This window comes from Oncorhynchus masou, chromosome 28 (assembly GCF_036934945.1).
Source record: "Oncorhynchus masou masou isolate Uvic2021 chromosome 28, UVic_Omas_1.1, whole genome shotgun sequence".
Lineage (NCBI taxonomy): Eukaryota > Metazoa > Chordata > Actinopteri > Salmoniformes > Salmonidae > Oncorhynchus > Oncorhynchus masou.
Genome location: NC_088239.1, coordinates 35,659,303 through 35,681,503, shown reverse-complemented (window position 1 = coordinate 35,681,503; position 22,201 = coordinate 35,659,303). Strand labels below are relative to the sequence as shown.

The 22,201-nt window shown below is 42.4% G+C and overlaps 1 protein-coding gene across 2 annotated transcripts in view; it reads left to right on the top strand.

Moving 5' to 3' along the window:
- Window positions 1–11,318: 11,318 nt before the first annotated feature.
- The window catches only part of LOC135517535 (zinc finger protein 438-like), a 96,247-nt gene continuing 85,364 nt past the window's right edge, over window positions 11,319–22,201 (top strand). For both annotated transcript variants that reach the window (XM_064941932.1, XM_064941931.1), the window contains exon 1: window positions 11,319–11,432. The gene's annotated coding sequence lies outside the window, so the exon portion shown is untranslated. The remainder of the gene's footprint in view (window positions 11,433–22,201) is intronic.

Genomic DNA, 22,201 nt, shown 5'->3' with positions numbered 1-22,201 from the left:
TACTGAAGTTAACCAGTAGAACAAGTCTTACAGAAGGAAATACAACACTTTTCTACTGGTTAATTCCTGCGAATTCAAAACGTGAGCCTGCGCCACCATGGGGAAATAAACGTAAAATAAAATAATACAATATGTCAAAATAATGTTTACAATAATGACATATATTTCGTACTACTTTAACCATGGAGTGAGTAAAGAAAATGCTAGTAAATACAATTTAACCACCAGGGGCTCTAGACTAGAGCTTCCATAGTGACTATAAACCTTTGACGTCCCTACTAATAAGCAATAATAGTTACTACTACCAAAATACAAATGTATATTACTGGATAGTTTGTCATAAACAAACAATAAATGACACAAATAAACAAATTGTATTGCCACATTTTTCTCATACATACTCTCCTACCGAGTCTCACAGGTCAAACCCAACCCTTGGGAAGGGACATTCCAGAACAAATACCATAACTATTGAACACACACACACACACACACACACACACGCACACACACACACACGCACACACGCACACACGCACACACACACCCTGCAAAACCAACAATGTTTGAGGACTAGATTTCAATCTTAGTCCGTTTCCCTCCTAAACGCCAGGTCATTCTGAACTCACTTCCTGTCTGCTATGACCTAATTTTATTTATTGTCACATACACCAAATAGGTGCAGTGAAATGTGTTGTTTTTAAAGGGGCAGCAATAGTAGTACCAGAGCAAATGAGGGTTAAGTGGCTTGCTCAAGGGTACATCGACAGATTTTTCACCTTGTGGCCTCAGGTATTCGAACAAGCAACCTTTCGGTTACTGGCCCAACGCTCTAACCGCTTGGCTACCTTCCTTACTGCTCTATGGATTTTTCTCCTCACCAGGAAATATTTGACTGACACAAACAATCCGAGTCAGGACAGGGGGAAAGATCCAGGGCATTCACACATTGTTGTGAAGTAATGCAGGACAGCACTGGTCATCTGAGTGCACCACCTTCTATTCATTTGGGAATCACATTCAAATGGCCTCATATTTTTCTCTCTGTATAAGATGAGACCTGAAAAGGTTTTGGATAAGGAACCAGTATCACCCAACTAGACACACACATGCACACATGCAAGCACGTGCGCGCACACACACACACACACACACACACACACACACACACACACACACACACACACACACACACACACACACACACACACACACACACACACACACACACAAACACACACACACACTTAAATAAACAAACACAAACTCACTCATATGAATTTACACTGACTGTGTCATTAGCTGAGGGACTGAGGTCTTCTAACCTCAGGGTGAATACAGTAACGTCTGTCAGCCCAACTATCCAAGATACATACTTACCTTGGCCGCTCAGTACAGCGCTCTCTCGCTCGCTCTATGAGAGTGTGTGGTACATGCGTGTGTGTCGTGAATGGAGACTTTGGAGCTTTCGATTATGGCAAGGAAAGCATACGTGTTTTTGTGTGCATACATATGTGTGTGTATGTATGTGTGTACGTGTGCCTCACACGCTGAGCCCCAGACAATCTTTCCTTCCTCAGTCTTCCCCCTGTTGTGATTGTCAAAAGAGACAGCCGTCCCCTGGATCCCACTGTTTTAAATTTATACTGTGTTTATTGGAGCGCCTGTTGTATTTTACTGCTCATTTGTTTCTGTTCCTGGAACGGCCACCCTTACGTTTTGCAAAGACGTCAAGCTCAGTATATCAAGGTGTTATTGTTGGAGGCATCTTCTCACATTTTGAAATCGCTCTGCGATGAAATAATACCTGTGGGGTGAGATGTTGTGAGAAGGAAATTATTACTCAGGTGTTACAGGCAGAAAGGAAGGATATTTTCCCAGACCACTCTTCTCTTTCTCCCTTCACCCTTACTTTAATATTGATCTGCCGTGCTGAATGAGAGTCTTCCAAAATGGCGTATCTGACTGCAGCTCCATTCTTTTCTGTTGTGGCAATGGGGAAAGGGTCTTCCACAATGGTTTTACTGTCAGTTACCATGGTATAAGCATGTATAACCACACAAAAACAACCAAATGTATGATTATGATGAGTAGAATAAAACAACATCCACTGACAATTCAAATCTGTTCCTGTGCCACAAGAGTAAGACATTTCAAATCCGTTCCCGTGCCTTCATTGCATGTTTACTCTATGTGCTGTTGTAACGGAGGTAGTGTGCCGAGTCATAAAGTATGTGTTCATCTTAGATGACCACAGGCATAACTGCATGTGAATGACTGCAGTTTCCCTCCATTTAACCTCCCCCTTATAAGTCCCAGTTGCCAAACTCCAACAGACCTTCTCTGGTCCTCTACTCTGTAAAGTAACTTAGGTTTCATTAAAGGGAGGATTGCCTGGGCTCCTCGCCTTACCATTATGACTTTAGAACTGGCGACTTAATGCAATTTCACATCTCAAAGTCCACGCGTCCGCTACAGGGTCCAAACCCCTGACTAAGGCTGAGCCCGACCACCCACACCTTTACAAGCAACAACCGGCGAGGTGCTGAAAGGGTTACGGGACCGCCGGGGAGTATGGGTAGTAAGGGAAACCCAAAGCCACAGTTTAAATTCCAGAACAGGAAACGACTGTAATAACACAACATTGTCAAAGGGCTAGCTGGAAATAAACATCCTACAATGATATTCTCGTTTATTATTCATAATAAAGATGGTAAACGGGGGAAAAATAGAAGTTCAGCAGTGCATGAATTCTATAATTGGTGCCTAATCCGGCCTCTCCCAATAACTCATGGATTGGTTGACAGGAAGTGGGATTGAAACCTTCTACAGCACTAAATTCGTTTTTTTTATGTTTCAAAATGATATCTTACAGTTTGTAAGTTATTACTTATTCACACAACTTATTAGTTGTGTGAAACACTCACTCAACACAGACCTGCACCTAAAGAGTAAAACCATGACCACTAACTGAGTATACGTACACTCCGTGGAGTAACGCAAGCCATACACCAAAAGTCTCTCCATTACGGCACACTGAAAATGTCAAATGTTGAGAAGAGTCAAGTGTTTCATTTTAATGTTTTACAGCTCTGGAGAGTGCGATCGAGGGAGGGCATACTGCCTTGCCTTGATCGCTGGGAGGAGAAATAGAGGTGCAGAGAGAGAGGGACAGAAAGAGGCGGGGGGGGGGGGGGGGGGCAGAATCTAATTTTGTTCATCCCTCCAGGTCCCAGATGTTTGTGCCTCTCGGCCATAGAAATATAATTTCTAGAATGGACATCCCCATTCGAGTCAATATGTTTCCTTCAGTGCCTCTAGATCTGTTATTAAACATGGCCCCACGGAAAATATCTAATGCTCAACTCAACAGCATGGCTTGGATAGGACAAAACTGTCCATAGATAGAATATGTTTGAAACACACCAATGAGGTGTGTTATACACTCTCCTCATTTCCATAAGGTTGCATATGAGTTTACCTAAGAAATCCCTATAATAAGGGGGAAATGTATTCCGCACCATTGGCATAAAGGTGCGCTTGAAATCACAGGAGCATGAGTTTCAACTTGACAGTGGACACATACATACATAATTAACCTAAAAATGCATATTTAATCTAAAAGCATTTCATCTCCAAACATCAAAACCCCCTCACTACACTGACATAATGAGCATGGTACTGGAGCCTAAATTATTTGTATTTGTGGTAAGAGAGAATTGGCATGGGAATCTTTGCAAGATCATCCTCTACCTGCATAAAGCTGCAAAAAAATTGCTATGAAAAGTAACTCCTTGTTTTGGTTTTGGGTCAAATTAAATTATATGAATGGCTGATTGCATATATACAAATCAAATCAAATTTTATTTGTCACATACACATGGTTAGCAGATGTTAATGCGAATGTAGCAAAATGCTTGTGCTTCTAGTTCCGACCACGCAGTAATATCTAACAAGTAATCTAACAATTTAACAACTACTACCTTATACACACACAAGTGTAAAATAATGAATAAGAATATGTACATAAAAATATATGAGTAAGCGATGGCCGAACGGCATAGGCAAGATGCAGTAGGTGGTATAGATTACAGTATATACACTGCTCAAAAACATAAAGGGAACACTTAAACAACACAATGTAACTCCAAGTCAATCACACTTCTGTGAAATCAAACTTTCCACTTAGGAAGCAACACTGATTGACAATAAATTTCACATGCTGTTGTGCAAATGGAATAGACAACAGGTGGAAATTATAGGCAATTAGCAAGACACCCCCAATAAAGGAGTGGTTCTGCAGGTGGCGACCACAAACCACTTCTCAGTTCCTATGCTTCCTGGCTGATGTTTTGGTCACTTTTGAATGCTGGTGGTGCTTTCACTCTAGTGGTAGCATGAGACGGAGTCTACAACCCACACAAGTGGCTCAGGTAGTGCAGCTCATCCAGGATGGCACATCAATGCGAGCTGTGGCAAGAAGGTTTGCTGTGTCTGTCAGCGTAGTGTCCAGAGCATGGAGGCGCTACCAGGAGAGCATGGAGGCGCTACCACGCCTTTGTGCAAGGAGGAGCAGGATGAGCACTGCCAGAGCCCTGCAAAATGACCTCCAACAGGCCACAAATGTGCATGTGTCTGCTCAAACGGTCAGAAACAGACTCCATGTGGGTGGTATGAGGGCCCGACGTCCACAGGTGGGGGTTGTGCTTACAGCCCAACACCGTGCAGGACGTTTGGCATTTGCCAGAGAACACCAAGATTGGCAAATTCGCCACTGGCACCTTGTGCTCTTCACAGATGAAAGCAGGTTCACACTGAGCACATGTGACAGACGTGACAGAGTCTGGAGACGCCGTGGAGAATGTTCTGCTGCCTGCAACATCCTCCAGCATGACCGGTTTGGCGGTGGGTCAGTCATGGTGTGGGGGGTGGCATTTCTTTGGGGGGCCGCACAGCCCTCCATGTGCTCGCCAGAGGTAGCCTGACTACCATTAGGTACCGAGATGAGATCCTTAGACCCCTTGTGAGACCATATGCTGGTGCGGTTGGCCCTGAGTTCCTCCTAATGCAAGACAACGCTGGACATCATGTGGCTGGAGTGTGTCAGCAGTTCCTGCAAGAGGAAGGCATTGATGCTATGGACTGGCCCGCCCGTTCCCCAGACCTGAATCCAATTGAGCACATCTGGGACATCATGTCTCGCTCCATCCACCAACGTGGCGTTGCACCACAGACTGTCCAGGAGTTGGCGAATGCTTTAGTCCAGGTCTGGGAGGAGATCCCTCAGGAGACCATCCGCAACCTCATCAGGAGCATGCCCAGGCGTTGTAGGGAGGTCATACAGGCACGTGGAGGACACACACACTACTGAGTCTCCTTTTGATTTGTTTTAAGGACATTACATCAAAGATGGATCAGCCTGTAGTGTGGTTTTCCACTTTCATTTTGAGTGTGACTTCAAATCCAGACCTCCATGGGTTGATAAATGTGATTTCCATTGATCATTTTTGTGTGATTTTGTTGTCAGCACATTCAACTATGTAAAGAAAAAAGTATTTAATAAGAATATTTCATTCATTCAGATCTAGGATGTGAGCAGTGTACATATGAGATGAGAAATGTAGGGTATGTAAACATTATATAAGGTGGCATTGTTTAAGGTGGCTAGTGATACATTTATTACAACAATTTTTTATTATTAAAGTGGCTAGAGGAGAGTCAGTATGTTGGCAGCAGGCACTCAATGTTAGTGATGGCTGTTTAACAGTCTGATGGCCTTGAGATAGAAGCTGTTTTTCAGTCTTTCGGTACCCGCTTTGATGCACCTGTACTGACCTCACCTTCTGGAGGATAGCAGGGTGAACAGGCAGTGGCTCGGGTGGTTGTTGTCCTTGATGATCTTTTTGGCCTTCCTGTGACATCGGGTGATGTAGGTGTCCTGGAGGGCAGGTAGTTTGCCCCCGGTGATGCGTTGTGCAGACCTCACTACCCTCTGGAGAGCCTTACGGTTGTGGGTGGTGCAGTTGCCGTATCAGGCGGTGATACAGCCCGACAGGATGCTCTCGATTGTGCATCTGTAAAGGTTTGTGAGTTTGTGTTTTTGGTGACAAGCCAAATTTTTTCAGTCTCGTGAGGTTGAAGAGGCGCTGTTGTGCCTTCTTCACCACGCTGTCTGTGTGGGTGGACCATTTCAGTTTGTCCGTGGTGTACGCCGAGGAACTTAAAACTTACTACCCTCTCCACTACTGTCCCGTCGATGTGGATAGGGGGCTGCTCCCTCTGCTGTTTCCTGAAGTCCAAAGTCTCCTTTGTTTTGTTGTCATTGAGTGTGAGGTTATTTTCCTGACACCACACTCCGAGGGCCCTCACCTCCTCCCTGTAGGCCGTCTCGTCGTTGTTGATAATCAAGCCTACCACTGTAGTGTCGTCTGCAAACTTGATGATTAAGTTGGAGACGTGCATGGCCACGCAGTCATGGGTGAACAGGGAGTACAGGAGAGGGCTGAGAATGCACCCTTGTGGGGCCCCAGTGTTGAGGATCTGCAGGGTGGAGATGTTGTTACCTACCCTCAGCACCTGTGGGTGGCCCGTCAGGAAGTCCAGGACCCAGTTGCACAGGGTGGGGTCGAGACCCAGGGTCTAGAGCTTAATGACGAGTTTGGAGGGTATTATGGTGTTAAATGCTGAGCTGTAGTCTATGAACAGCATTCTTACATAGGTATTCCTCTTGTCTAGATGGGATAGGGCAGTGTGCAGTGCGATTGCGATAGCGTCGTCTTTGGACCTATTGGGGCGGTAAGCAAATTGGAGTGGGTCTAGGGTGTCAGGTAGGGTGTCGGTGATATGGTCCTTGACTAGTCTCTCAAAGCACTTCATGATGACGGAAGTGAGAGCTACGGGGCGATGGTAACTGAGCTAAATGACTTTCGCTTTCTTGGGAACAGGAACAATGGTGGCCCCCTTGAAGCATGTGGGAACAGCAGACTGGGATAAGGATTGATTGAATATGTCCGTAAACACACCAGCCAGCTGGTCTGCGCATGCTCTGAGGACGTGGCTGGAGATGCCGTCTGGGCCGGCAGCCCTGCGAGGGTTAACACGTTTAAATGTTTTACTCATGTTGGCTGCAGTGAAGGAGATCCCGCAGGTTTTGGTAGCTGGCACTGTGTTGTCCTCAAAGCGAGCAAAGAAGTTGTTTAGTTTGTCTGGGAGCAAGACATTGTGGTCCGTGACGGGGCTGGTTTTCCTTTTGTAGTCCGTGATTGACTGTAGACCCTGCCACATCCCTCTCGTGTCTGAGCCGTTGAATTGCGACTCTACTTTGTCTCTGTACTGACTATTAGCTTGTTTGATTGCCTTGCAGAGGGAATAGCTACACTGTTTGTATTCGGTCATGTTTCCGGTCGCCTTGCCCTGATTAAAAGCAGTGGTTCCCGCTTTCAGTTTTGCGCGAATGCTGCCATCAATCCACAGTTTCTGGTTGGGGAATGTTTAAATAAGGGGATACAACATCACAGATGCACTTGCTAATAAACTCCCTCATCGAATCAGCGTATTCATCAATGTTATTGTCCGACGCTATGCGGAACATATCCCAGTCCACGCGATCGAAGCAATCTTGAAAGGTGGAATCAGATTGTTCGGACCAGCATTGAACAGACCTGAGCACGGGCGCTTCCTGTTTTAGTTTCTGTCTATAGACTGGGACTATCAAAAAAGGGATGGTGCCAGAAACTGCATTCAGCATAAGTAGCAGGACTGCCGTTGTGGTGAGAAACACTCCAGATTGGAGAGAGAAAGAGTATTGGTAAGATAAAGAGAAGAGAGCGGTACACTGCCAGATGGTGCCCTATCAGTTAGCTAGGCATGTACAGTGCCCCCTAAAAGTATTCAGACCCCTTGACTTTTTCCACATTTTGTTATGTTACAGCCTTTTTCTAAAATTGATTACATTGTTATTTTTCCTCGTCAATCTACACTCAATACCCCATAATGACAAAGCAAAAACAGGTTAAGACATTTTAGCAAATATATTTTTATAAGTATTCAGACCCTTTACTCAGCACTTTGTTGAAGCACCTTTGGCAGCGATTACAGCCTCGAGTCTTCCTGGATATGACACTTCAAGCTTCACACACCTGTATTTGGGGAGTTTATCCCATTATTCTCTGCAGATCCACTCAAGCTCTCAGGTTGGATGGGGAGTGTTGCTGCACAGCTATTTTCAGGTGTCTCCAGAGATGTTAGATCAGGTTCAAGTCTGGACTCTGGCTGGGCCACCCAAGGACATTCAGAGACTTGTCCCGAAGCCACATGTCTAGGCTGTGTGCTTAGGGTTGTTGTCCTGTTGGAAGGTGAACCTTTACCCCAGTCTGAGTGCTCTGGAGCAGGTTTTCATTAAGGATCTCTCTGTACTTTGCTTCGTTCATCTTTGCCTCAATCCTGACTAGTCTCCCAGTTCCTGCTGCTGAAAAACATCCCCACGGCATGATGCTGCCATCACTATGCTTCACCGTAGGGATGGTGCCAGGTTTCCTCCAGACGTGATGCTTGGCATTCAGGCCAAAGAGTTCAATCTTGGTTTCATCAGATGAGAGAATCTTGTTTCTCATGGTCTGAGAGTCTTTAGGTGCCTTTTGGCAAACTCCAATTGGGCTGTCATGTGCATTTTACTGAGGAGTGGCCTCTGTCTGTCCACTCTTCAATAAAGGCCTCATTGGTGGAGTGCTGCACAGATGGTTGTCCTTCTGGAAGGTTCTTCCATCTCCACAGAGAAACTCTAGAGCACTTTTAGAGTGACCATTGGGTTCTTGGTCACCTCCCTGACTAAGGCCCTTCTCCCCCGATTCCTAAGTTTGGCCTGGCGGAAAGCTCTAGGAAGTCTTGGTGGTTCCATACTTCTTCCATTTAAGAATGATGGAGGCCACTGTGTTCTTGGGGACCTTCAATGCTGCTGAAATGTTTTGATACCTTTCCCCAGATCTGTGCCTCTACGGACAATTCCTTCGACCTCATGGCTTGGTCTTTGCTCTGACATGCACTGTCAACTTTGGGACCTTATATAAACAAGTGTGTGCCTTTCCAAATAATGTCCAATCAATTGAATTTACCACAGGTGGACTCCAATTAAGTTGTAGAAACATCAAACAAGGATGATCAATGGAAACAGGATGCACCTGAGCTCAATTTTGAGTCAAAGGGTCTGAATACTTATGTAAATAAGTTATCTATTTTTTAGTTGTCATACATTTTTTTAAATTAAAAAAAACTGTTTTCGGGTTTGTCATTATGGTGTATTGTGTATACATTGCTGAGGATTTTTTAATACGGCTGTAACGTTAACAAAATGTGGAAAAAGTCAAGGGGTCTGAATATATGTATGTGATTCGTAATGGGTAAGGATTGCCTGACTAAATGGGCAAACCTCCTGTCTCTGTCTCTCACTCCTCCTTCACCCTATCCATCCATGGAAGACACTTTGTGATTTCCAGCCAAACACCTGAAAGGGCTTCTGTGAACCGATCAATATTGTCATTACTGCCACAGCACTTCCCATTCTTAATTCTATTTAGTGATGAAGCAAAGATTTAGGTATTGATCACAAAAAGTTGTATAGTGCCACCTACTTTCCCCAAGTCTATTGTGCATAGGCACAGGAACTCTATGCATGCCTTTGCTCAAAATAGGTGACTAGTAATATATAGTAACATAGAATTTCATATTTAAACATATTAATAATTTCATAAGATCTCTGGGCGTTGTAATCTATTCAATGTCAATAATCTGTCTGAGGGAAAAATGAATGCTGCCTCAGTAAGTCATTAGAAGGTAGTCACCTATGTTTTTCACTTGCTGCTTTGGGAGATGTGAAATATTGATAAGCTGCCTCTGGATCGCTATCAGCATGAAAGATAACGACCACATGATTCATTATACACTACCTGTAACTGTATTTCACCAACACTAAAAATATCCTATAGGAAGCAAACCATGCTTTAGTCTGAAATATGTGTTTTCGATAATAACATCTGTACACCTTATTTTGTATGTGAGAGTGAGAGAGAATGCGTGTGTATGCCTCTGTGCGTGCATGTGCCTGTGTTCATGTATGTCTGTGTGAAGGGGATTCCTCAGCAGCAGGGCAGCCCCAGCGTGTCTCTCTCGCTCAGACTTCGAAAGACCCCCTCTATCTCTCTCTGCCTCACTACACAGCCGCAGAAGTGAGCAACACCACCTGCCAGGGACCATTCACTAAAGCCTGTGACAGTGGTTAACTGAACAGGACATGTGTAGCCTGAAGGGACTCTGATCGCAGCAAAACTGAAAACATTACGCCTGAATACATCCAGGAAGTCAGCAGCATACTGTTCTACACCCTCAGGGAGCTGCCAGGGACCCAGAAACTGTGAACAAATGTGTGTTCTGTTGGTGTTGGTGTTGGTGTTGGTGTGTGTGTGTGTGTGTGTGTGTGTGTGTGTGTGTGTGTGTGTGTGTGTGTGTGTGTGTGTGTGTGTGTGTGTGTGTGTGTGTGTGTGTGTGCATGTGTGCGCGCGTGTGTGTGTGTGTGGAACTGAATACACATACATGTTACAGAAGCAACATGGTGTGCGTCTATCATGGAACTGTCATCAGAATAGCCTACTACTGCTCGTACTACCACTACTACTATCACTATCACTACTAGTACTACTACAACTACTATACTTTACTAACACAACAGAAAAATAAGGCTTCTCATTATTTGATTAAACCTACTGTAGTGTTTATTTTTATGAAAAATAATGACACCCAAACTGTTTGGGGTCCAACTACAGTCACTTATGGATGTTTCTGCAGTATTTACCAAGATGTTCTAATAAACCTAAACCTATGTGAAATCCACATATATTGTAACCAAGGCTGGCATAGGCTATTATATTGTGTGTACAGATCTTGACAGGCAGCATAGAACATTGCAGAGCTGTCCTCTGAAACATGTACTCATTCTCATCATTCCCCTCTGTTCGCTCCACTGTACGTGCAAGCGTCAGGCAAAGGACAACCCCTTTCCTCTTGACATAGTGGAGGTTTACATTTCAACGCCGCTCATTGGCTACATTCTACGAGCGATACCATTCCACTCGAAAAGAGGGTTTCGGGAAACTATGCGACTGCGACACATTCCATTCTTTACTAAATGCATGAAAAATATCGTAATCAAAGCATACTATATTTACAGTTTCGCATTTTCTCACTATTAAAAACAGACATTTGACTACAATTTGGATTGAAAAACGGTCTATTTACTACTCTCTCACCTGCCGTCCCTGGCTGGAGGTACTGCTCAAAATGTCTGTCGAGAAACAGTTTGGAAGATCCGCCGTTCTGCAAGAATTGAATATGTCGCAATTTACAAATTAACGAAGAAGCCTCCAAAACAACTGGGGATACAGGTGAGATGTCTTAAAATACCTCGACAATTTCGTCAATGCGTAACCCAATGGGCTTGCTGTATTGTATTGCGGAGGTAATGTCAGCCAATAGGAATGTGATGATAGAGAGCGATAGCAGGCTTAGGCCTTTCCATAACATTGTATATCAGGAAATCATAAATAACCAGTGTACTATCCGATTATTTAGGTGTGCGAAATATCTGCGAATGTGTGCTTTCCTCTCCTTTGCAAACACGACAGCCGTGTATTTACAGTCATATCAGCACACGTCATATAGGTCAGTCGTCCATGGCACTTTCAGGATCAGACAAGATAAGATTAGCTTTATGCCATTCGTAGTTGCATTTAGAAAATCTATATGATACCAATAATGTAACTGGGTAGTTTTATGCACTGTATACTGATACTACATTTACCTGTGCAGGTGCCATATAGCCCTATAAATGACGCCGCGCTTCATTTATAGGGCTACAGGTGCCATAAATATCAAAGTGTATTGGTCACATACATATGGTTAGCAGATGTTATTACGAGTGTCGCGAAATGCTTGTTTGCACTGATGGTTGCCTGGCCTATATAGACAGACCCCCGTGCAATAGTTTAATAGGTACGATTGAATTATTTCTAGTAAAAGAAAACACAGTAGAAAAGTTCACTAAGTTGTTTTGTAATTGAGAATTGGAGGCCCACCTGTAGCAAGGCTTTTCTCACGGGATGATTTCACTTCCACGCATGTGCAATTAGCTTGGGGAGAGGTTACTTCTCTGAAGTACTCTGAAGGTACTGCCATTTGTTAGCGCAATGTTAATTTATTATGATACATGTTATTGTTAAACATGCCCCCCTTAAAATATTGCATGTCCTATTTCATGATGACAGAGGAAAAGAACAGCATGCAGTCAGATGAATGGCAGTAGGCCTAAATGTCTGGAGCAACACTGAATATGCACTGTCAGTGTTTCTGAGGACACACCAAGGGAGGGCTATGGTGTGATTCACTGAGGTGGCTTTATGATGGCAGGGGAGAACTTTCCACTAATGGGAAAGACATCTCAAATCTTAGCCCTGGACAGAGTGATGACAATGTCTCGTTCCAGGGTGATTTCCTTACAAATCTATGGCGTTTGTTTTGCTTTTCCTCAAGCAGCATGTGGACAAATATACCTACTTCTACCTCTATCAAATGGACCACAAATAGCTTGGACCACAGTCCTACAACTCAAACTGATTTATTCTGCTGCTCTATCATTCACTAGCTAGCATACTTCCGTGTGAGACTGCTATAATTGAAGTCGTTTCTGGTGACATCAAAATGAGGAGTGTTGTACAGAACAAAGAGATTGGATAATCTCTAACCTATCAGAATGTCAAAGCCAATGACACATTTTTAAACGCCGCTTTACCCACGTGTGTTCTGGCTCTGGCCCAACCCATCGGTTTCTGCGACTAATCAGACAGTCTACAATGGGATGTCGTCGAGGTTGTAATCAGATCCAGACTCTTTATGGAGAAGAAACTGGGCGTGGCATAGCGTTTGGGTAGCCAGGCAAACAAATAGCATGCAATGCTAATTGCTAATGATAAAGTATTTAATTATGCCTAATGCATTTCTTTCCTGTAACACTGAAAATAAATTCCCTCAGTTTTTAGGAAGAAGGTCAGATACAGTACAGTATTATGTGGAAATGTTTTACTCTGATCTAGTGTAAACACACTGTTTGAAAGATGTGGGTCATTTACTTTGGCATGTTAGGCGCTACAGTGTGGTTTCACATGTGGCGAGAGGGGTGAGGGAGGGAGAGTTAAGGAGGAATGGCTGTTTATATAACATTTCCGGTCAAACATAACCAAGTCAATATCGCTTGCATGATGTAGGAGAGAAATTGCTTTACTGAAATTGAACTAGTGCTCAACTCTACTGTTTGACTCTCAACTATATCACAACCCAAATCTCAAGAAAGGAGAGGTGTATTCATACCACCGATTCTGTTGCAAAATGTTTCTTAAACGGAACGAAACCAGGAAGGACCTCCCTGGATTTGTCTAATAGAAACCTTAATTTTAGTTACAAAACAAAACATTTGAAGTATTTGGACGAATTGGTACAACTCTGAACTAGAGATCAACTCTACTCATCTTAAATGCAGTCAGTACATTTTAAATGAAAGAACAAGAAAGTATGTTAGACGCGTGCCAAATCTGGAGAATAGTTAGTTCTGGAGAATAGTTAGATTGTACAGGAAGAGTATCATTTCATGGTATGAACTGAGAGCTGCCATGCAAGGTGAGACTACATGCAAAAATATACACATACACAATACATTCTGTATTTTGTGTGTAATGCATTCTCAATGATATGGTCATTGATGGTGTAATCTTGCTGTCAAAATGGTTATGCCCCAGTATGATTCTGAGCTAAATTTACACAATGAAAAATTCAGTATTACCATTTTGCTAAATGAGCCTATGTAATGAATCACGAGGTGTGGCTGGTTGGATGACAATGATGAGGAACAATGAGAGATTCAATACACAGAGGCATGTCTTAAACCAGGCAAGGCTGGCATATTTATTCAAATAAAAGGGTTCACAAAAGGGTGATCAAAACACAGAGGATGGAATTAGTCTGGAACTTAATTTAGAAGATGGAAGGTAATTGCGCCGGAGGGGATGGCTGCCGTTTTACGGGCTCCTAATCAACTGTGCTATTTTGTTTGTTTTTTCGCATTGTTTGTAACTCAATTTTGTACATAATATTGCTGCTACTGTCTCCTTATGACCGAAAAGAGCTTCTGGACATCAGAACAACTCAAACTGGACAAATATTGTTTCTTTAATGAGTCCGACGCGAAGGATATACTGCTTTGTCGAGACAAGGCCCAAATCCCCATCATCCGCGTGAAGAAAATAAAATGTGGGAGGAGGGCAGGATGCCTTGTAAGATTTTGCCGACGACTAGGTAAACCACCACTACCATCCGTATTATTGGCCAATGTGCAATCATTGGAAAACAAACTGGACGATCTACGATTAAGACTCCTACCAACAGGACATTAAAAAACGGTAATATCTTATCTTTCACAGAGACATCGCTGAACGACTATAGCGATAATATAGAGCTGGTTGGCTTCTCTGTGCATCGGCAGGACAGAGCAGCAACGTCTGGTAAGACGATGGACAGGGGTGTCTATTTGTCAATAACTGCTGGTGTGCAATGTCTGATATTAAAGAAGTCTCAAGGTATTGCTCGCCTGAGGTAGAATACCTCATGATAAGCTGTAGACTACACTATCTACCACGAGAGTTCTCATCTATATTATTAGTAGCCATCTATTTACCACCACAAACCGATGCTGGCACGAAGACCGCACTCAAAGAGCTGTATAAGGCCATAAGCAAACAAGAAAATGCTCATCCAGAAGAAAATGCTCATCCAGAGGAGACTCCCTTTTTTCGAACCAATTCTTCGTTATCCTCCAAATCAACCTCAATAGCATTACTTTCCTTGTCCTCAGTGATCCTTAATACTTGCTTACACTTTCTTGCACTTGATTTTCAGATACTTCAGATATTTTCAGGAGTTTACGTCACTAAATGTTTGCTTACTCTGCAGTTGCGAATGCTTGTGTGTTGACTTTGATTGGCAGGAAGACTGCCTGTAACATCCATGCTTCTAGTTTTTTCCTATGCTAAAAAAGGCTGTTTTTAGTAAAAGATAAACAATTTGAACTAGCCCACTAGGCTGTATCACTCGACTGAAATTTTGAACAAAACAAAAACGCCTTATTTTAGTGTTGCACCTGTATGACATTTTTGTCCGATACCGATATCCCATATTTTCCTTGCCCCAAAAAAACATAACAGATATTTACAGTTTGAGGCCTTTTAAGCATTCTAGTACAGTTAAATAGTTAACACACATATGGAACGCAACGATCGAAGGCACTGCATCTCAGTGCAAGAGGTGTCACTACAGTCCCTGGTTCAAATCCATTCTGTATCACATCCGTCCGTGATTGGGAGTGCCATAGGGTGGTTCACAAATGGCCCGGCATTGTCCGGGGTAGGCCGTCATTGTAAGTAAGAATTCGTTCTTAACTGACTTGCCTAGGTAAATAAAGGTTACACACACCACACTGACCAAAAAGTTATTTTGTTGGCATTTATGCATGTCCCCATTACCAGTAAAACATATTCAAAACCTATTTCTTTCACTTACTTGCTGTGCTGTTTCGTTGTCCAGTCGTTTCATTCTCAACCAGGATTTCATCATACATGTTAAGCAGTGAAGTTTCAGCTCTGTCTGTCCGTGGCCTCTCTTCCTCAGTGCTCATTTTACTGTGTCCATTTCCATATTGTTCAGTTGTGTATGTAACATTTCACGTAAACCCTGTTTCTTGTCTGCATCAAAGTAGCGGTCCTTGTACATAGCGTCGAGCATGGTGAAGACACAGTAAAGAGACAGTGCCACCAACTCGCTTGTTCACAGCCTGTGTCGGCAGTTTTGTTGAGCAGGTGTTTCAATGCCATGATAGAGGGTATCACTTCTGCTGCAGGCACAGTTGATAAGCTTATTTCTTGAATCAGTTGTTTCGAATGGAGCTAGTGTGTTCATGTTTAAACATGTTCTCAAATGCCATTGAAATGGCAGTAGCGGTTTGATAACAAGCATATTCATGAGCATGCAATACAACTTTCCTCAGTACGAAATCCTCGATGACCAACTGTACTGTCAGACTCTGCATGCTCATGGGGCTGATATCGCTGGTGCAGTCGTGAAACTAATATCAGTGACGCTATTACTGTGTAACTCCAGTTGGGCAACATCTGAAAAATAGAGCACATGGTAGTGTGTACCGGTGAACGACCAGTCTGCGAAAGTCAACATCACCCACGACAGAGAACAGTTGATTGTCAAGGGCAATGAATTCCATTATCTTGGCCTTTTAATGGATTTCGCCTTTGAATTGTCTTACTGAAATGTTCTTACTCTTTCAAATGACTGCTTGACTTGTTGACTGCTCGATCCACACAGCAGACATTGTGGGCTTGGCTTGGAATGCTGTGTTGCACGTGTAGTGCAAAATTTTACTTGGCGTCATTATGTCATGTACCTACGTCTTAAAGGTATGCACATCCAGCTTTGACCTCGATTTTGCACATATGTGTTAAACTAGACATCGGGCCGATGTCTGTTGGCATTTGAAGAGTGCGACTGTCAGTGTTTGTGTTATTTTGCCCGGCTTAATCTTTTCTTTTTATTGGCCAGTCTGGGAGAGAACTCTGCCAAGAAGGCCAGCATCCCGGAGTCGCCTCGTCACTGTTGACGTTGAGACTGGTGTTTTGCAGGTACTATTTAATGAAGCTGCCAGTTGAGGACTTGTGAAGGGAATAGTGCACAGCGTTCTCACATGGAGTAGCCTTTATTTCTCAGAACGAGAATAGGCTGTCAAATTGTTTTGTTTCTAGCCATTTTGAGCCTGTAATCGAACCCACAAATGTTGACGCTCCAGATACTCAACTGGTCTGAAGTTTTTAAGTAAGCATTTCACAGTAAGGTCTACAGCTGTTTTATTCTGCGCATGTGACAAAATTTGATTTAAATAGCTAAGTTGCTATCCAGTTTACCAGCCGATTGTCCTTTCCTGCAGCCTAATCTGCTGGTTATGGGGTGTGGATGTAGCTCCAAACAGTGGCATTCCCTCGCCAAACCTACTTCTGAATTTTTCTGCACAATGAGTTATTGAATGTCAAAGCTTTTTCTCTCCCTTTTTATCAGCTTGAATGGTGAAAACATTTGTAAAAGAATTTGACCAACCTGACCTCAATTTAGCCTATAGATTATCCTGAAAGGTATTTTATGAAAAATCAAGCGATTCTACCTTACACAGAACCCAAACCGTCTGCACCATTGTGCATACATTTATTTTGTCCCCCCCACACCAAACGCGATCACGACACGCAGGTTAAAATATCACAACAAACTCTGAACCCATTACATTAATTTGGGGACAGGTCGAAAAGCATTAACCTCTCTAGGGTATGTGGGACGCTAGCGTCCCATCTGGCCAACATCCAGTGAGATTGCAGAGCGCCAAATTCAAATACAGAAATGCTCATTATAAAAATTCAGAAAACAAAACATATTTTACATAGGTTTAAAGATGAACTTCTTGTTAATCCAACCACGGTGTCAGATTTATAAAATGCTTTTCGGCGAAAGCATACCTAGCCCAGGACATAACTAGCCCAGAACATAGCCCAGTTGACAAATTATTACAAACAGTAACCAGCCAAGCAGAAGCGTTACAAAACTCAGAAATGGAGATAAAAGTAATCCCTTACCTTTGATGATCTTCATATGGTGGCACTCAGAAGACATTCATTTACTCAATAAATGTTCCTTTTGTTCGATAAAGTCTCTTTATATCGAAAAACCTCTTGTTTGCGTTTTCTTCAGTAATCCACAGGCTCAAACGCAGTCAAAACAGGCAGACAAAAAAATCCAACTTGTATCTGTAAAATTCATAGGAACATGTCAAACGCTGTTTATATTCAATCCTCAGGTTGTTTTTAGCCTAAATGATCTATAATATTTCAACCGGACAATAACAACGAGAAATATAAATGGTAAACAAGAAATGCACTCTCTCGTGATTGCGCATGAAAAAGCTCTGTGACACGTCAGCGTCCATTCATTGACTGGTCTTACTCCCTCATTTATAAGAATACAAGCCTGAAACAATTTCTAAAGACTGTTGACATCTAGTGAAAGTCATAGGAACTGCAAATTGAGTCCAAAGTCAATGGATACTGTCATGGCATTGAATAGAAAACTACAAAACAAAAACTATTTCCTGAATGGATTTTTCTCAGGTTTTCACCTGCCAAATCAGTTCTGTTATACACACACTATTTTAAGTTTTGGAAAATTGAGTGTTTTCTATCCAAATTTACCAGTTAAATGCATATCATACCCGAGTAGCAGGCTACCCGAGTAGCAGGCGGTTTAATTTGGGCATGCTTTTCATCCAAAATTCCGAATGCTGCCCCCTACCCTAGAGAGGTTAAACATTTATAGCAATTTAGCTAGCTAGCTTGCACTTGCTAGCTAATTTGTCCTATTTAGCTAGCTTGTTGTTGCTTGCTAATTTGTCCCGGGATATACATATTGAGTTGTTATTTTACCTGACATTAATCCACACATAAAACGGTCAACCAAATCGTTTCTTGTCATCTCTCTTCCTTCCAGGCCTTTTCTTCTTTGAACTTATATGGTGATTGGCATCTAAACTTTCATCGTATTACCACGACAACACAATTCGTCTTTCAATCACCCACGTGGGTATAACCAATGAGGAGATGGCACGAGGGTATCTGCTTCTATAAACCAATGAGGAGATGGGAGTGGTAGGACTTGCAGCGTGATATGCGTCACAAATAGAACTGACTTCTATTTTAGCCCTTGGTAACGCAGACGCAGAGGTGTAGTCAGGGTGTTAGAGGGCCTTACTGTCTATTCAGGCCTGCAGAAGAACACCTTGTAAGTGGAACGGTGCAGACCTGCTACAAGGAAAGTGCATTTAAATCTGAATAATGAATAAGGTCCATATTGTGGATGTGGTACAGGTACTGTAATAGACTATTGAATGCTTCATTCACTGGTTAGGCCTAAATTGTGCTTAGAAGAAAGGGTTTGAAGTGGACGTGGTTTCACTTTGTAACAAGATTAGCATTTTTTTATAGAGTAGGCTAGGGAGGGGATTATGCTTAGTAAGCCCTTAATTTATTCAATGTTATTTCAGTTGTTCATTGTTTAGTAATAATAATACAAATATAAACGCAACATGTAAAGTGTTTTCATGATGCTGAAAAAAATATCCCTGTAATGTTCTATACACATTAGAGGTCGACCGATTATGATTTTTCAACGCCGATACCGATTATTGGAGGACCATAATGTAAGTCGCTCTGGATAAGAGTGTCTGCTAAATGACTTAAATGTAAATAAAAGCCGATACCGATTAATCGGACATTTAAAAAAAACAACATTTATTTATTTGTAATAATGACAATTACAACAATACTGAATGAACACTTATTTTAACTTAATATAATACATCAAAATCAATTTAGCCTTAAGTGAATAATGAAACATGTTCAATTTGGTTTAAATAATGCACAAACAAATTGTTGTAGAAGAAAGTAAAAGTGCAATATGTTCCATGTAAGAAAGCTAACGTTTCAGTTCCTTGCTCAGAACATGAGAACATATGAACGAACGCTTGTGGTTCCTTTTAACATGAGTCTTCAATATTCCCAGGTAAGAAGTTTTAGGTTGTAGTTATTATAGGAATTATAGGACAATTTCCCTCTATACCATTTGTATTTCATTAACCTTTGACAATTGGATGTTCTTATTGTCACTTTAGTATTGCCAGTGAAACAGTATAGCTTCCGTCCCTCTCCCCGCTCCTCCCTGGGCTCGAACCAGCAACACAGGGAACATAAGGTTGAATATATTATTATAGACCTGCTACATCTACTGTCTCTTTTATATTATGACATTTCAGCTAGATCTACTGACTCATATTATGACAGACCAGCTGCATCTACTGTCTCCATTTCACTTTGGCCATTGTTGTGGGCCTGCCCTCCCCTCAACAGCCTCAAATAGGCTATTTCATTTCACAAATAATATTTTATATTATTAATTTCAAACAACATGAGAAGAACTTACCAGTCCAAAACGGTGACATTGTTCCTCTTCTGCAGGCACGTTACAGATTATACACAGTCGCTACAACGGTGTCCTCTCCATTCAAAAAATATTCCTCCACTTGGGAATCGTGAATCTTCTTACAACAATCTCTGTCTCACTTTTCAGATCAATTTCTTCTAAAATTGTGTGTACATCTGTATATCTAGACTTAGCTTTCCCTGACTCAATCGCCATACTGATTGATATATAAACAGCTGAATCTGCGCGTTTACCAAAACAACGCTGTGCGTAAAATGCGTAGCTCTTTCCGGAATAAAACTTCAATAGCGTATGACTCTCTTTACGCTGGAGTTTACGACATGGGTTGGTCTTCCAACACACAACCATTGCATATTGCCGCTTACCTCAGCTCATTGGCTATCTGCCCACCTAGATTTCAAGACGATCAGTGGTCATTGGGTTAAAATACAGTCAATCAACGAAACCGTGGTCATATCATTGGTGCACAGTGATGTCATTACAGTGATGTCTTCAAATCGGTTTCTTTCAGTCAATGCGTCCTGCGAAATGGCCCATCAGGTTTGGTTGTTACAAACAAACCAGTTGATTGCAATGAAACCAAACATGACTGGAAAAGTCACGTTCTGTGTGGGTTATTTACCTGGAATGTGTCGTCGAAAATGGAATGAGACGGAATTCACGACACAAGCGGTTCACAAAATGTTTCGTGTTAGGCTAGAAAAACGGATTTTATCGAACAAAAGATCATTTATTGTGTAACAATGAGCATTGGGATTGCAAACAGACGAAGATCGTCAAAGGTAAACCATTTATTTTAATGCAGTTTGTGATTATGTTACGCCTGTGCAGGTTGAAATTGTTTATTTTTTATGGGGCTCTATACTCAGATAATCGCATTGTATTCTTTCGCTTTAAATCTGACAACGCTGGATTAGCAAGATTCTAGGCTTTCGATACATGTGAGACACTTGTATTTTCATGAATGTTTAAAATGACTTTATGTAGAGATCACCGTATGTTGTGGAATTTCAACCCGCTACCGGGTTCCGTGCTCAGAGAGGTTAAGGGCCGTCGTGGTATCGGCTTGAGGGGGGATATACACGGCTGTGACTATAACCGAAGATAATTGTCTTGGGAGACGATACGGTCTGCATTTGATTGTGAGGAATTCTAGGTCGGGTGAACAAAGTGAATTGAGTTCCTGTATGTTATCACAATCACACCATGAGTCATTAATCATGAAACATACACCCCTGTCCTTCTTCTTCCCAGAGAGATATTTATTCCTGTCTGCGCGATGTACTGAGAATCCTGCTGGCTTTACTGACTCCGACAGAGTATCCCGAGAGAGCCATGTTTCCGATAAAGAGTATGATACAATCCGTGATGTCTCCCTGGAAAGAAATCCTCACCCTGAGCTCATCAACTTTATTGTCCAGAGACTGAACATGAGCGAGTAATATACTCAAAAGCGGTGGGTGGTGTGCGCGCCTCCTAAGTCGGACTAGAAGACCACTCCGAGTACCTCTCCTTCGCCGACGGTGTTTTGGGTCAGCCTCTGGAATCAGTTTAATTGCCATGAGGGGGGGTGCGAACAAAAGATCAGATTCGGGAAAGTCATATTCCTGGTTGTAATGCTGGTAGTGCTGGGGAGTTACCGCCGATCTGATATCCAATAGTTCTTCCCGGCTGTATGTAATAACACATTTCCTAGGCTAATAATGTAAGATATAATACATAAAAAAAATGAAATACTGCAAAGTTTCCTAAGAGCTAGAAGCACGGCAGCCCTTTCTGTCTGTGCCATCTTCTAAATCGCACGGAATGCACCGCACGGTCCATTGACGATGCATAGGAAACATACTCAATGGGCGTTAATACAATTCCAATGGCATTTCCCAGCCCTCCTGAAAAGTTCTCTGAACAAACTCTCATTGCAAGATTGCCATAAAGTATTTACATGACCTGTTGTAACGCACTGTAGTGAATCTACTTTAATACGAAGTGATGGCATTATGAACTGCGT